The sequence below is a fragment of the Zonotrichia albicollis genome, chromosome 26 (genome assembly GCF_047830755.1).
Source record: "Zonotrichia albicollis isolate bZonAlb1 chromosome 26, bZonAlb1.hap1, whole genome shotgun sequence".
Taxonomy (NCBI): Eukaryota; Metazoa; Chordata; class Aves; order Passeriformes; family Passerellidae; genus Zonotrichia; species Zonotrichia albicollis.
Genome location: NC_133844.1, coordinates 3470815 through 3486808, shown reverse-complemented (window position 1 = coordinate 3486808; position 15994 = coordinate 3470815).

Below are 15994 nucleotides of genomic sequence, written 5' to 3'. Positions count from 1 at the left end.
ATCTTGCAAAACACTCTGCAAACCTCTCTGCAACATGTAAAACACGATGGGAGATGTTTTCTGTGCAGGCACAGTTTCACCTTGCCTGACATAGTGAAAAACCTTTCTGCAATGATGTAGACCACAAAAGACGCTAAAGACGAAGGATACGGAGCTCCCCGGAGCTAAGCGCCAGTCCCGGGCACATTGCGGCAGAAGCCGCCGCCCTGGAGTGCATTGTGACCGGCACAATCGCCTTTGCGCGAAGCAGCCGCTTCTTCGTCTCCGTCAGCTGGAGAGTGCGGCTGCTTCGGAAAGGTGAAGAATGAAGCTGCACAACACTGGAATAGTGTGCGCAGCTTGCAAACCGATAGAAGACAGTACCTTACCACTCTCCTACCGTTCCAAACACGTGAACATTCGGTTGGAAGGTGTTTTGGACAACTTTGTTTTTCTTCTTGCAAAACACTCTGCAAACCTCTCTGCAACATGTAAAACACGATGGGAGATGTTTTCTGTGCAGGCACAGTTTCACCTTGCCTGACATAGTGGAAAAGTTTTTCCAATGATGTAGACCACAAAAGACGCTAAAGACGAAAGATACGCAGCTCCCCGGAGCTAAGCGCCGGTCCCGGGCACATTGCGGCAGAAGCCGCCGCCCTGGAGTGCATTGTGACCGGCACAATCGCCTTTGCGCGAAGAAGCCGCTTCATCGCCTCCGGCAGCTGGAGAGTGCGGCTGCTTCGGAAAGGTGAGAATGAAGCTGCACATCACTAGAATTGTGTGCGCAGCTTGCAAACTGATAGAAAACAGTACCTTACCACTCTCCTACCTTTTCCGAACACGTGAACATTCGGTTGGAAGGTGTTTTGGACAACTTTGTTTTTCTTCTTGCAAAACACTCTGCAAACCTCTCTGCAACATGTAAAACACGATGGGAGATGTTTTCTGTGCAGGCACAGTATCTCCTTGCCAGACATAGTGGAAAAGTTTTTCCAATGATGTAGACCACAAAAGACGCTAAAGACGAAAGATACGCAGCTCCCCGGAGCTAAGCGCTGGTCCCGGGCACATTTCGGCAGAAGCCGCCGCACTGGAGTGCACTGTGACCGGCACAATCGCCTTTGCGCGAAGAAGCCGCTTCTTCGTCTCCGCGAGCCGGAGAGAGCGGCTACTTCGGAAAGGTGAAGAATGAAGCTGCACAACACTGGGATAGTGTGCGCAGCTTGCAAACTGATAGAAGACAGTACCTTACAACTCTCCTACCTTTCCAAACACGTGAACATTCGGTTGGAAGGTGTTTTGGACAACTTTGTTTTTCTTCTTGCAAAACACTCTGCAAACCTCTCTGCAACATGTAAAACACGATGGGAGATGTTTTCTGTGCAGGCACAGTTTCACCTTGCCTGACATAGTGGAAAAGTTTTTCCAATGATGTAGACCACAAAAGACGCTAAAGACGAAAGATACGCAGCTCCCCGGAGCAAACCGCCGGTCCCGGGCACATTTCGGCAGAAGCCGCCGCACTGGAGTGCATTGTGACCGGCACAATCGCCTTTGCGCGGAGAAGCCGCCTCTTCGACTCCGGGGGCCGGTGAGAGCGGCTGCTTTCGGAAGGTGAAGAATGAAGCTGAACAACACTGGGATAGTGTGCGCAGCTTGCAAACTGATAGAAAACAGTACCTTACCACTTTCCTACCTTTTCCAAACACATGAATATTCGGTTGGAAGGTGTTTTGGACAACTTTATTATTCTTCTTGCAAAACACTCTGCAGACTTCTCTGCAACATGTAAAACAGGATGGGAGATGTTTTCTATGCTGGCACAGTTTCTCCGTGCCAGACATAGTGGAAAGGATTTTTGCAATGATGTAGACCCCAAAAGACGCTAAAGACGAAAGATACGCAGCTCCCCGGAGCAAACCGCCGGTCCCGGGCACATTTCGGCAGAAGCCGCCGCACTGGAGTGCACTGTGACCGGCACAATCGCCTTTGAGCGAAGAAGCCGCTTCTTCGCCTTCGAAAGCCGGAGAAACCAGTAGCTTCGGAAAGGTGAGAATGAAGCTGCACAATACAGGGATAGTGTGCGCAGCTTGCAAACTGATAGAAAACAGTACCTTACCACTCTCCTACCTTTTCCGAACACATGAACATTCGATTGGAAGGTGTTTTGGACAACTTTCTTTTTCATCTTGCAAAACACTCAGCAAACCTCTCTGCAACATGTCAAACACCATGGAGGATGTTTTCTGTGCAAGCACAGTTTCTCCTTGCCTGACATAGTGGAAAAGTTTTTTGCAGTGATGTAGACCACAAAAGACGCTAGAGACGAAGGATACGGAGCTCCCCGGAGCTAAGCGCCGGTCCCGGGCACATTGCGGCAGAAGCCGCCGCACTGGAGTGTATTGTGACCGGCACAATCGCCTTTGCGCGAAGAAGCCGCTTCTTCGTCTCCGTCAGCTGGAGAGTGCGGCTACTTCGGAAAGGTGAAGAATGAAGCTGCACAACACTGGGATAGTGTGCGCAGCTTGCAAACTGATAGAAGACAGTACCTTACCACCCTCCTACCTTTCCAAACACGTGAACATTCGGTTGGAAGGTGTTTTGGACAACTTTGTTTTTCTTCTTGCAAAACACTCTGCAAACCTCTCTGCAACATGTAAAACACGATGGGAGATGTTTTCTGTGCAGGCACAGTTTCACCTTGCCTGACATAGTGAAAAACCTTTCTGCAATGATGTAGACCACAAAAGACGCTAAAGACGAAGGATACGGAGCTCCCCGGAGCTAAGCGCCAGTCCCGGGCACATTGCGGCAGAAGCCGCCGCCCTGGAGTGCATTGTGACCGGCACAATCGCCTTTGCGCGAAGCAGCCGCTTCTTCGTCTCCGTCAGCTGGAGAGTGCGGCTGCTTCGGAAAGGTGAAGAATGAAGCTGCACAACACTGGGATAGTGTGCGCAGCTTGCAAACCGATAGAAGACAGTACCTTACCACTCTCCTACCGTTCCAAACACGTGAACATTCGGTTGGAAGGTGTTTTGGACAACTTTGTTTTTCTTCTTGCAAAACACTCTGCAAACCTCTCTGCAACATGTAAAACACGATGGGAGATGTTTTCTGTGCAGGCACAGTTTCACCTTGCCTGACATAGTGGAAAAGTTTTTCCAATGATGTAGACCACAAAAGACGCTAAAGACGAAAGATACGCAGCTCCCCGGAGCTAAGCGCCGGTCCCGGGCACATTTCGGCAGAAGCCGCCGCCCTGGAGTGCATTGTGACCGGCACAATCGCCTTTGCGCGAAGAAGCCGCTTCATCGCCTCGGGCAGCTGGAGAGTGCGGCTGCTTCGGAAAGGTGAGAATGAAGCTGCACATCACTAGAATTGTGTGCGCAGCTTGCAAACTGATAGAAAACAGTACCTTACCACTCTCCTACCTTTTCCGAACACGTGAACATTCGGTTGGAAGGTGTTTTGGACAACTTTGTTTTTCTTCTTGCAAAACACTCTGCAAACCTCTCTGCAACATGTAAAACACGATGGGAGATGTTTTCTGTGCAGGCACAGTATCTCCTTGCCAGACATAGTGGAAAAGTTTTTCCAATGATGTAGACCACAAAAGACGCTAAAGACGAAAGATACGCAGCTCCCCGGAGCTAAGCGCTGGTCCCGGGCACATTTCGGCAGAAGCCGCCGCACTGGAGTGCACTGTGACCGGCACAATCGCCTTTGCGCGAAGAAGCCGCTTCTTCGTCTCCGCGAGCCGGAGAGAGCGGCTACTTCGGAAAGGTGAAGAATGAAGCTGCACAACACTGGGATAGTGTGCGCAGCTTGCAAACTGATAGAAGACAGTACCTTACAACTCTCCTACCTTTCCAAACACGTGAACATTCGGTTGGAAGGTGTTTTGGACAACTTTGTTTTTCTTCTTGCAAAACACTCTGCAAACCTCTCTGCAACATGTAAAACACGATGGGAGATGTTTTCTGTGCAGGCACAGTTTCACCTTGCCTGACATAGTGGAAAAGTTTTTCCAATGATGTAGACCACAAAAGACGCTAAAGACGAAAGATACGCAGCTCCCCGGAGCAAACCGCCGGTCCCGGGCACATTTCGGCAGAAGCCGCCGCACTGGAGTGCATTGTGACCGGCACAATCGCCTTTGCGCGGAGAAGCCGCCTCTTCGACTCCGGGGGCCGGTGAGAGCGGCTGCTTTCGGAAGGTGAAGAATGAAGCTGAACAACACTGGGATAGTGTGCGCAGCTTGCAAACTGATAGAAAACAGTACCTTACCACTTTCCTACCTTTTCCAAACACATGAATATTCGGTTGGAAGGTGTTTTGGACAACTTTATTATTCTTCTTGCAAAACACTCTGCAGACTTCTCTGCAACATGTAAAACAGGATGGGAGATGTTTTCTATGCTGGCACAGTTTCTCCGTGCCAGACATAGTGGAAAGGATTTTTGCAATGATGTAGACCCCAAAAGACGCTAAAGACGAAAGATACGCAGCTCCCCGGAGCAAACCGCCGGTCCCGGGCACATTTCGGCAGAAGCCGCCGCACTGGAGTGCACTGTGACCGGCACAATCGCCTTTGAGCGAAGAAGCCGCTTCTTCGCCTTCGAAAGCCGGAGAAACCAGTAGCTTCGGAAAGGTGAGAATGAAGCTGCACAATGCAGGGATAGTGTGCGCAGCTTGCAAACTGATAGAAAACAGTACCTTACCACTCTCCTACCTTTTCCGAACACATGAACATTCGATTGGAAGGTGTTTTGGACAACTTTCTTTTTCATCTTGCAAAACACTCAGCAAACCTCTCTGCAACATGTCAAACACCATGGAGGATGTTTTCTGTGCAAGCACAGTTTCTCCTTGCCTGACATAGTGGAAAAGTTTTTTGCAGTGATGTAGACCACAAAAGACGCTAGAGACGAAGGATACGGAGCTCCCCGGAGCTAAGCGCCGGTCCCGGGCACATTGCGGCAGAAGCCGCCGCACTGGAGTGTATTGTGACCGGCACAATCGCCTTTGCGCGAAGAAGCCGCTTCTTCGTCTCCGTCAGCTGGAGAGTGCGGCTACTTCGGAAAGGTGAAGAATGAAGCTGCACAACACTGGGATAGTGTGCGCAGCTTGCAAACTGATAGAAGACAGTACCTTACCACCCTCCTACCTTTCCAAACACGTGAACATTCGGTTGGAAGGTGTTTTGGACAACTTTGTTTTTCTTCTTGCAAAACACTCTGCAAACCTCTCTGCAACATGTAAAACACGATGGGAGATGTTTTCTGTGCAGGCACAGTTTCACCTTGCCTGACATAGTGAAAAACCTTTCTGCAATGATGTAGACCACAAAAGACGCTAAAGACGAAGGATAGGGAGCTCCCCGGAGCTAAGCGCCGGTCCCGGGCACATTGCGGCAGAAGCCGCCGCCCTGGAGTGTATTGTGACCGGCACAATCGCCTTTGCGCGAAGAAGCCGCTTCTTCGCCTCCGTCAGCTGGAGAGTGCGGCTACTTCGGAAAGGTGAAGAATGAAGCTGCACAACACTGGGATAGTGTGCGCAGCTTGCAAACTGATAGAAGACAGTACCTTACCACCCTCCTACCTTTCCAAACACGTGAACATTCGGTTGGAAGGTGTTTTGGACAACTTTGTTTTTCTTCTTGCAAAACACTCTGCAAACCTCTCTGCAACATGTAAAACACGATGGGAGATGTTTTCTGTGCAGGCACAGTTTCACCTTGCCTGACATAGTGAAAAACCTTTCTGCAATGATGTAGACCACAAAAGACGCTAAAGACGAAGGATACGGAGCTCCCCGGAGCTAAGCGCCAGTCCCGGGCACATTGCGGCAGAAGCCGCCGCCCTGGAGTGCATTGTGACCGGCACAATCGCCTTTGCGCGAAGCAGCCGCTTCTTCGTCTCCGTCAGCTGGAGAGTGCGGCTGCTTCGGAAAGGTGAAGAATGAAGCTGAACAACACTGGGATAGTGTGCGCAGCCTGCAAACCGATAGAAGACAGTACCTTACCACTCTCCTACCGTTCCAAACACGTGAAAATTCGGTTGGAAGGTGTTTTGGACAACTTTGTTTTTCTTCTTGCAAAACACTCTGCAAACCTCTCTGCAACATGTAAAACACGATGGGAGATGTTTTCTGTGCAGGCACAGTTTCTCCTTGCCTGACATAGTGGAAAAGTTTTTCCAATGATGTAGACCCCAAAAGACGCTAAAGACGAAAGATACGCAGCTCCCCGGAGCTAAGCGCTGGTCCCGGGCACATTTCGGCAGAAGCCGCCGCACTGGAGTGCACTGTGACCGGCACAATCGCCTTTGCGCGAAGAAGCCGCCTCTTCGTCTCCGCGAGCCGGAGAGAGCGGCTACTTCGGAAAGGTGAAGAATGAAGCTGCACAACACTGGGATAGTGTGCGCAGCTTGCAAACTGATAGAAGACAGTACCTTACCACTCTCCTACCTTTCCAAACACGTGAACATTCGGTTGGAAGGTGTTTTGGACAACTTTCTTTTTCATCTTGCAAAACACTCAGCAAACCTCTCTGCAACATGTCAAACACCATGGAGGATGTTTTCTGTGCTGGCACAGTTTCTCCTTGCCAGACATAGTGGAAAAGTTTTTTGCAATGATGTAGACCACAAAAGTCCCGAAAGAAGAAGGTACGGATGTCCCCGGAGCTAAGCGCCGGTCCCGGGCACATTTCGGCAGAAGCCGCCGCACTGGAGTGCACTGTGACCGGCAAAATCGCCTTTGCGCGAAGAAGCCGCCTCTTCTTCTCCGGGGGCCGGAGAGAGTGGCTGCTTTGGAAAGGTGAAGAATGAAGCTGCAGAACACTGGATGGTGTGCGCAGCTTACAAACTGATAGAAAACAGTACCTTACCACTCTCCTACCTTTTCCAAACACATGAACATTCGGTTGGAAGGTGTTTTGGACAACTTTGTTTTTCTTCTTGCAAAACACTCTGCAGACTTCCCTGCAACATGTAAAACACGATGGGAGATGTTTTCTATGCTGGCACAGTTTCTCCGTGCCAGACATAGTGGAAAGGATTTTTGCAATGATGTAGACCCCAAAAGACGCTAAAGACGAAAGATACGCAGCTCCCCGGAGCAAACCGCCGGTCCCGGGCACATTTCGGCAGAAGCCGCCGCACTGGAGTGCATTGTGACCGGCACAATCGCCTTTGCGCGGAGAAGCCGCCTCTTCGACTCCGGGGGCCGGTGAGAGCGGCTGCTTTCGGAAGGTGAAGAATGAAGCTGAACAACACTGGGATAGTGTGCGCAGCTTGCAAACTGATAGAAAACAGTACCTTACCACTTTCCTACCTTTTCCAAACACATGAATATTCGGTTGGAAGGTGTTTTGGACAACTTTATTATTCTTCTTGCAAAACACTCTGCAGACTTCTCTGCAACATGTAAAACAGGATGGGAGATGTTTTCTATGCTGGCACAGTTTCTCCGTGCCAGACATAGTGGAAAGGATTTTTGCAATGATGTAGACCCCAAAAGACGCTAAAGACGAAAGATACGCAGCTCCCCGGAGCAAACCGCCGGTCCCGGGCACATTTCGGCAGAAGCCGCCGCACTGGAGTGCACTGTGACCGGCACAATCGCCTTTGAGCGAAGAAGCCGCTTCTTCGCCTTCGAAAGCCGGAGAAACCAGTAGCTTCGGAAAGGTGAGAATGAAGCTGCACAATGCAGGGATAGTGTGCGCAGCTTGCAAACTGATAGAAAACAGTACCTTACCACTCTCCTACCTTTTCCGAACACATGAACATTCGATTGGAAGGTGTTTTGGACAACTTTCTTTTTCATCTTGCAAAACACTCAGCAAACCTCTCTGCAACATGTCAAACACCATGGAGGATGTTTTCTGTGCAAGCACAGTTTCTCCTTGCCTGACATAGTGGAAAAGTTTTTTGCAGTGATGTAGACCACAAAAGACGCTAGAGACGAAGGATACGGAGCTCCCCGGAGCTAAGCGCCGGTCCCGGGCACATTGCGGCAGAAGCCGCCGCACTGGAGTGTATTGTGACCGGCACAATCGCCTTTGCGCGAAGAAGCCGCTTCTTCGTCTCCGTCAGCTGGAGAGTGCGGCTACTTCGGAAAGGTGAAGAATGAAGCTGCACAACACTGGGATAGTGTGCGCAGCTTGCAAACTGATAGAAGACAGTACCTTACCACCCTCCTACCTTTCCAAACACGTGAACATTCGGTTGGAAGGTGTTTTGGACAACTTTGTTTTTCTTCTTGCAAAACACTCTGCAAACCTCTCTGCAACATGTAAAACACGATGGGAGATGTTTTCTGTGCAGGCACAGTTTCACCTTGCCTGACATAGTGAAAAACCTTTCTGCAATGATGTAGACCACAAAAGACGCTAAAGACGAAGGATAGGGAGCTCCCCGGAGCTAAGCGCCGGTCCCGGGCACATTGCGGCAGAAGCCGCCGCCCTGGAGTGTATTGTGACCGGCACAATCGCCTTTGCGCGAAGAAGCCGCTTCTTCGCCTCCGTCAGCTGGAGAGTGCGGCTACTTCGGAAAGGTGAAGAATGAAGCTGCACAACACTGGGATAGTGTGCGCAGCTTGCAAACTGATAGAAGACAGTACCTTACCACCCTCCTACCTTTCCAAACACGTGAACATTCGGTTGGAAGGTGTTTTGGACAACTTTGTTTTTCTTCTTGCAAAACACTCTGCAAACCTCTCTGCAACATGTAAAACACGATGGGAGATGTTTTCTGTGCAGGCACAGTTTCACCTTGCCTGACATAGTGAAAAACCTTTCTGCAATGATGTAGACCACAAAAGACGCTAAAGACGAAGGATACGGAGCTCCCCGGAGCTAAGCGCCAGTCCCGGGCACATTGCGGCAGAAGCCGCCGCCCTGGAGTGCATTGTGACCGGCACAATCGCCTTTGCGCGAAGCAGCCGCTTCTTCGTCTCCGTCAGCTGGAGAGTGCGGCTGCTTCGGAAAGGTGAAGAATGAAGCTGAACAACACTGGGATAGTGTGCGCAGCCTGCAAACCGATAGAAGACAGTACCTTACCACTCTCCTACCGTTCCAAACACGTGAAAATTCGGTTGGAAGGTGTTTTGGACAACTTTGTTTTTCTTCTTGCAAAACACTCTGCAAACCTCTCTGCAACATGTAAAACACGATGGGAGATGTTTTCTGTGCAGGCACAGTTTCTCCTTGCCTGACATAGTGGAAAAGTTTTTCCAATGATGTAGACCCCAAAAGACGCTAAAGACGAAAGATACGCAGCTCCCCGGAGCTAAGCGCTGGTCCCGGGCACATTTCGGCAGAAGCCGCCGCACTGGAGTGCACTGTGACCGGCACAATCGCCTTTGCGCGAAGAAGCCGCCTCTTCGTCTCCGCGAGCCGGAGAGAGCGGCTACTTCGGAAAGGTGAAGAATGAAGCTGCACAACACTGGGATAGTGTGCGCAGCTTGCAAACTGATAGAAGACAGTACCTTACCACTCTCCTACCTTTCCAAACACGTGAACATTCGGTTGGAAGGTGTTTTGGACAACTTTCTTTTTCATCTTGCAAAACACTCAGCAAACCTCTCTGCAACATGTCAAACACCATGGAGGATGTTTTCTGTGCTGGCACAGTTTCTCCTTGCCAGACATAGTGGAAAAGTTTTTTGCAATGATGTAGACCACAAAAGTCCCGAAAGAAGAAGGTACGGATGTCCCCGGAGCTAAGCGCCGGTCCCGGGCACATTTCGGCAGAAGCCGCCGCACTGGAGTGCACTGTGACCGGCAAAATCGCCTTTGCGCGAAGAAGCCGCCTCTTCTTCTCCGGGGGCCGGAGAGAGTGGCTGCTTTGGAAAGGTGAAGAATGAAGCTGCAGAACACTGGATGGTGTGCGCAGCTTACAAACTGATAGAAAACAGTACCTTACCACTCTCCTACCTTTTCCAAACACATGAACATTCGGTTGGAAGGTGTTTTGGACAACTTTGTTTTTCTTCTTGCAAAACACTCTGCAGACTTCCCTGCAACATGTAAAACACGATGGGAGATGTTTTCTATGCTGGCACAGTTTCTCCGTGCCAGACATAGTGGAAAGGATTTTTGCAATGATGTAGACCCCAAAAGACGCTAAAGACGAAAGATACGCAGCTCCCCGGAGCAAACCGCCGGTCCCGGGCACATTTCGGCAGAAGCCGCCGCACTGGAGTGCACTGTGACCGGCACAATCGCCTTTGCGCGAAGAAGCCGCTTCTTCGCCTTCGAAAGCCGGAGAAACCAGTAGCTACGGAAAGGTGAGAATGAAGCTGCACAATACAGGGATAGTGTGCACAGCTTGCAAACTGATAGAAAACAGTACCTTACCACTCTCCTACCTTTCCAAACACGTGAACATTCGGTTGGAAGGTGTTTTGGACAACTTTGTTTTTCTTCTTGCAAAACACTCTGCAAACCTCTCTGCAACATGTAAAACACGATGGGAGATGTTTTCTGTGCAGGCACAGTTTCTCCTTGCCTGACATAGTGGAAAAGTTTTTCCAATGATGTAGACCCCAAAAGACGCTAAAGACGAAAGATACGCAGCTCCCCGGAGCTAAGCGCTGGTCCCGGGCACATTTCGGCAGAAGCCGCCGCACTGGAGTGCACTGTGACCGGCACAATCGCCTTTGCGCGAAGAAGCCGCCTCTTCGTCTCCGCGAGCCGGAGAGAGCGGCTACTTCGGAAAGGTGAAGAATGAAGCTGCACAACACTGGGATAGTGTGCGCAGCTTGCAAACTGATAGAAGACAGTACCTTACCACTCTCCTACCTTTCCAAACACGTGAACATTCGGTTGGAAGGTGTTTTGGACAACTTTCTTTTTCATCTTGCAAAACACTCAGCAAACCTCTCTGCAACATGTCAAACACCATGGAGGATGTTTTCTGTGCTGGCACAGTTTCTCCTTGCCAGACATAGTGGAAAAGTTTTTTGCAATGATGTAGACCACAAAAGTCCCGAAAGAAGAAGGTACGGATGTCCCCGGAGCTAAGCGCCGGTCCCGGGCACATTTCGGCAGAAGCCGCCGCACTGGAGTGCACTGTGACCGGCAAAATCGCCTTTGCGCGAAGAAGCCGCCTCTTCTTCTCCGGGGGCCGGAGAGAGTGGCTGCTTTGGAAAGGTGAAGAATGAAGCTGCAGAACACTGGATGGTGTGCGCAGCTTACAAACTGATAGAAAACAGTACCTTACCACTCTCCTACCTTTTCCAAACACATGAACATTCGGTTGGAAGGTGTTTTGGACAACTTTGTTTTTCTTCTTGCAAAACACTCTGCAGACTTCCCTGCAACATGTAAAACACGATGGGAGATGTTTTCTATGCTGGCACAGTTTCTCCGTGCCAGACATAGTGGAAAGGATTTTTGCAATGATGTAGACCCCAAAAGACGCTAAAGACGAAAGATACGCAGCTCCCCGGAGCAAACCGCCGGTCCCGGGCACATTTCGGCAGAAGCCGCCGCACTGGAGTGCACTGTGACCGGCACAATCGCCTTTGCGCGAAGAAGCCGCTTCTTCGCCTTCGAAAGCCGGAGAAACCAGTAGCTACGGAAAGGTGAGAATGAAGCTGCACAATACAGGGATAGTGTGCACAGCTTGCAAACTGATAGAAAACAGTACCTTACCACTCTCCTACCTTTCCAAACACGTGAACATTCGGTTGGAAGGTGTTTTGGACAACTTTGTTTTTCTTCTTGCAAAACACTCTGCAAACCTCTCTGCAACATGTAAAACACGATGGGAGATGTTTTCTGTGCAGGCACAGTTTCTCCTTGCCTGACATAGTGGAAAAGTTTTTCCAATGATGTAGACCCCAAAAGACGCTAAAGACGAAAGATACGCAGCTCCCCGGAGCTAAGCGCTGGTCCCGGGCACATTTCGGCAGAAGCCGCCGCACTGGAGTGCACTGTGACCGGCACAATCGCCTTTGCGCGAAGAAGCCGCCTCTTCGTCTCCGCGAGCCGGAGAGAGCGGCTACTTCGGAAAGGTGAAGAATGAAGCTGCACAAGACTGGGATAGTGTGCGCAGCTTGCAAACTGATAGAAGACAGTACCTTACCACCCTCCTACCTTTCCAAACACGTGAACATTCGGTTGGAAGGTGTTTTGGACAACTTTGTTTTTCTTCTTGCAAAACACTCTGCAAACCTCTCTGCAACATGTAAAACACGATGGGAGATGTTTTCTGTGCAGGCACAGTTTCACCTTGCCTGACATAGTGAAAAACCTTTCTGCAATGATGTAGACCACAAAAGACGCTAAAGACGAAGGATACGGAGCTCCCCGGAGCTAAGCGCCGGTCCCGGGCACATTGCGGCAGAAGCCGCCGCCCTGGAGTGCATTGTGACCGGCACAATCGCCTTTGCGCGAAGCAGCCGCTTCTTCGCCTCCGTCAGCTGGAGAGTGCGGCTGCTTCGGAAAGGTGAAGAATGAAGCTGCACAACACTGGGATAGTGTGCGCAGCTTGCAAACCGATAGAAGACAGTACCTTACCACTCTCCTACCGTTCCAAACACGTGAACATTCGGTTGGAAGGTGTTTTGGACAACTTTGTTTTTCTTCTTGCAAAACACTCTGCAAACCTCTCTGCAACATGTAAAACACGATGGGAGATGTTTTCTGTGCAGGCACAGTTTCACCTTGCCTGACATAGTGGAAAAGTTTTTCCAATGATGTAGACCACAAAAGACGCTAAAGACGAAAGATACGCAGCTCCCCGGAGCTAAGCGCCGGTCCCGGGCACATTGCGGCAGAAGCCGCCGCACTGGAGTGCATTGTGACCGGCACAATCGCCTTTGCGCGAAGAAGCCGCTTCATCGCCTCCGGCAGCTGGAGAGTGCGGCTGCTTCGGAAAGGTGAGAATGAAGCTGCACATCACTAGAATTGTGTGCGCAGCTTGCAAACTGATAGAAAACAGTACCTTACCACTCTCCTACCTTTTCCGAACACGTGAACATTCGGTTGGAAGGTGTTTTGGACAACTTTGTTTTTCTTCTTGCAAAACACTCTGCAAACCTCTCTGCAACATGTAAAACACGATGGGAGATGTTTTCTGTGCAGGCACAGTATCTCCTTGCCAGACATAGTGGAAAAGTTTTTCCAATGATGTAGACCACAAAAGACGCTAAAGACGAAAGATACGCAGCTCCCCGGAGCTAAGCGCTGGTCCCGGGCACATTTCGGCAGAAGCCGCCGCACTGGAGTGCACTGTGACCGGCACAATCGCCTTTGCGCGAAGAAGCCGCTTCTTCGTCTCCGCGAGCCGGAGAGAGCGGCTACTTCGGAAAGGTGAAGAATGAAGCTGCACAACACTGGGATAGTGTGCGCAGCTTGCAAAATGATAGAAGACAGTACCTTACAACTCTCCTACCTTTCCAAACACGTGAACATTCGGTTGGAAGGTGTTTTGGACAACTTTGTTTTTCTTCTTGCAAAACACTCTGCAAACCTCTCTGCAACATGTAAAACACGATGGGAGATGTTTTCTGTGCAGGCACAGTTTCACCTTGCCTGACATAGTGGAAAAGTTTTTCCAATGATGTAGACCACAAAAGACGCTAAAGACGAAAGATACGCAGCTCCCCGGAGCAAACCGCCGGTCCCGGGCACATTTCGGCAGAAGCCGCCGCACTGGAGTGCATTGTGACCGGCACAATCGCCTTTGCGCGGAGAAGCCGCCTCTTCGACTCCGGGGGCCGGTGAGAGCGGCTGCTTTCGGAAGGTGAAGAATGAAGCTGAACAACACTGGGATAGTGTGCGCAGCTTGCAAACTGATAGAAAACAGTACCTTACCACTTTCCTACCTTTTCCAAACACATGAATATTCGGTTGGAAGGTGTTTTGGACAACTTTATTATTCTTCTTGCAAAACACTCTGCAGACTTCTCTGCAACATGTAAAACACGATGGGAGATGTTTTCTATGCTGGCACAGTTTCTCCGTGCCAGACATAGTGGAAAGGATTTTTGCAATGATGTAGACCCCAAAAGACGCTAAAGACGAAAGATACGCAGCTCCCCGGAGCTAAGCGCCGGTCCCGGGCACATTTCGGCAGAAGCCGCCGCACTGGAGTGCACTGTGACCGGCACAATCGCCTTTGCTCGAAGAAGCCGCTTCTTCGCCTTCGAAAGCCGGAGAAACCAGTAGCTACGGAAAGGTGAGAATGAAGCAGCACAATACAGGGATAGTGTGCACAGCTTGCAAACTGATAGAAAACAGTACCTTACCACTCTCCTACCTTTTCCAAACACATGAACATTCGATTGGAAGGTGTTTTGGACAACTTTCTTTTTCATCTTGCAAAACACTCAGCAAACCTCTCTGCAACATGTCAAACACCATGGAGGATGTTTTCTGTGCTGGCACAGTTTCTCCTTGCCAGACATAGTGGAAAAGTTTTTTGCAATGATGTAGACGACAAAAGTCCCGAAAGAAGAAGGTACGGATGTCCCCGGAGCTAAGCGCCGGTCCCGGGCACATTTCGGCAGAAGCCGCCGCACTGGAGTGCACTGTGACCGGCACAATCGCCTTTGCTCGAAGAAGCCGCTTCTTCGCCTTCGAAAGCCGGAGAAACCAGTAGCTACGGAAAGGTGAGAATGAAGCAGCACAATACAGGGATAGTGTGCACAGCTTGCAAACTGATAGAAAACAGTACCTTACCACTCTCCTACCTTTTCCAAACACATGAACATTCGATTGGAAGGTGTTTTGGACAACTTTCTTTTTCATCTTGCAAAACACTCAGCAAACCTCTCTGCAACATGTCAAACACCATGGAGGATGTTTTCTGTGCTGGCACAGTTTCTCCTTGCCAGACATAGTGGAAAAGTTTTTTGCAATGATGTAGACGACAAAAGTCCCGAAAGAAGAAGGTACGGATGTCCCCGGAGCTAAGCGCCGGTCCCGGGCACATTTCGGCAGAAGCCGCCGCACTGGAGTGCACTGTGACCGGCAAAATCGCCTTTGCGCGAAGAAGCCGCCTCTTCTTCTCCGGGGGCCGGAGAGAGTGGCTGCTTTGGAAAGGTGAAGAATTAAGCTGCAGAACACTGGATGGTGTGCGCAGCTTACAAACTGATAGAAAACAGTACCTTACCACTCTCCTACCTTTTCCAAACACATGAACATTCGGTTGGAAGGTGTTTTGGACAACTTTGTTTTTCTTCTTGCAAAACACTCTGCAGACTTCCCTGCAACATGTAAAACACGATGGGAGATGTTTTCTATGCTGGCACAGTTTCTCCGTGCCAGACATAGTGGAAAGGATTTTTGCAATGATGTAGACCCCAAAAGACGCTAAAGACGAAAGATACGCAGCTCCCCGGAGCAAACCGCCGGTCCGGGGCACATTTCGGCAGAAGCCGCCGCACTGGAGTGCACTGTGACCGGCACAATCGCCTTTGCGCGAAGAAGCCGCTTCTTCGCCTTCAAAAGCCGGAGAAACCAGTAGCTACGGAAAGGTGAGAATGAAGCTGCACAATACAGGGATAGTGTGCACAGCTTGCAAACTGATAGAAAACAGTACCTTACCACTCTCCTACCTTTCCAAACACGTGAACATTCGGTTGGAAGGTGTTTTGGACAACTTTGTTTTTCTTCTTGCAAAACACTCTGCAAACCTCTCTGCAACATGTAAAACACGATGGGAGATGTTTTCTGTGCAGGCACAGTTTCTCCTTGCCAGACATAGTGGAAAAGTTTTTCCAATGATGTAGACCACAAAAGACGCTAAAGACGAAAGATACGCAGCTCCCCGGAGCAAACCGCCGGTCCCGGGCACATTTCGGCAGAAGCCGCCGCACTGGAGTGCATTGTGACCGGCACAATCGCCTTTGCGCGGAGAAGCCGCCTCTTCGACTCCGGGGGCCGGTGAGAGCGGCTGCTTTCGGAAGGTGAAGAATGAAGCTGAACAACACTGGGATAGTGTGCGCAGCTTGCAAACTGATAGAAAACAGTACCTTACCACTTTCCTACCTTTTCCAA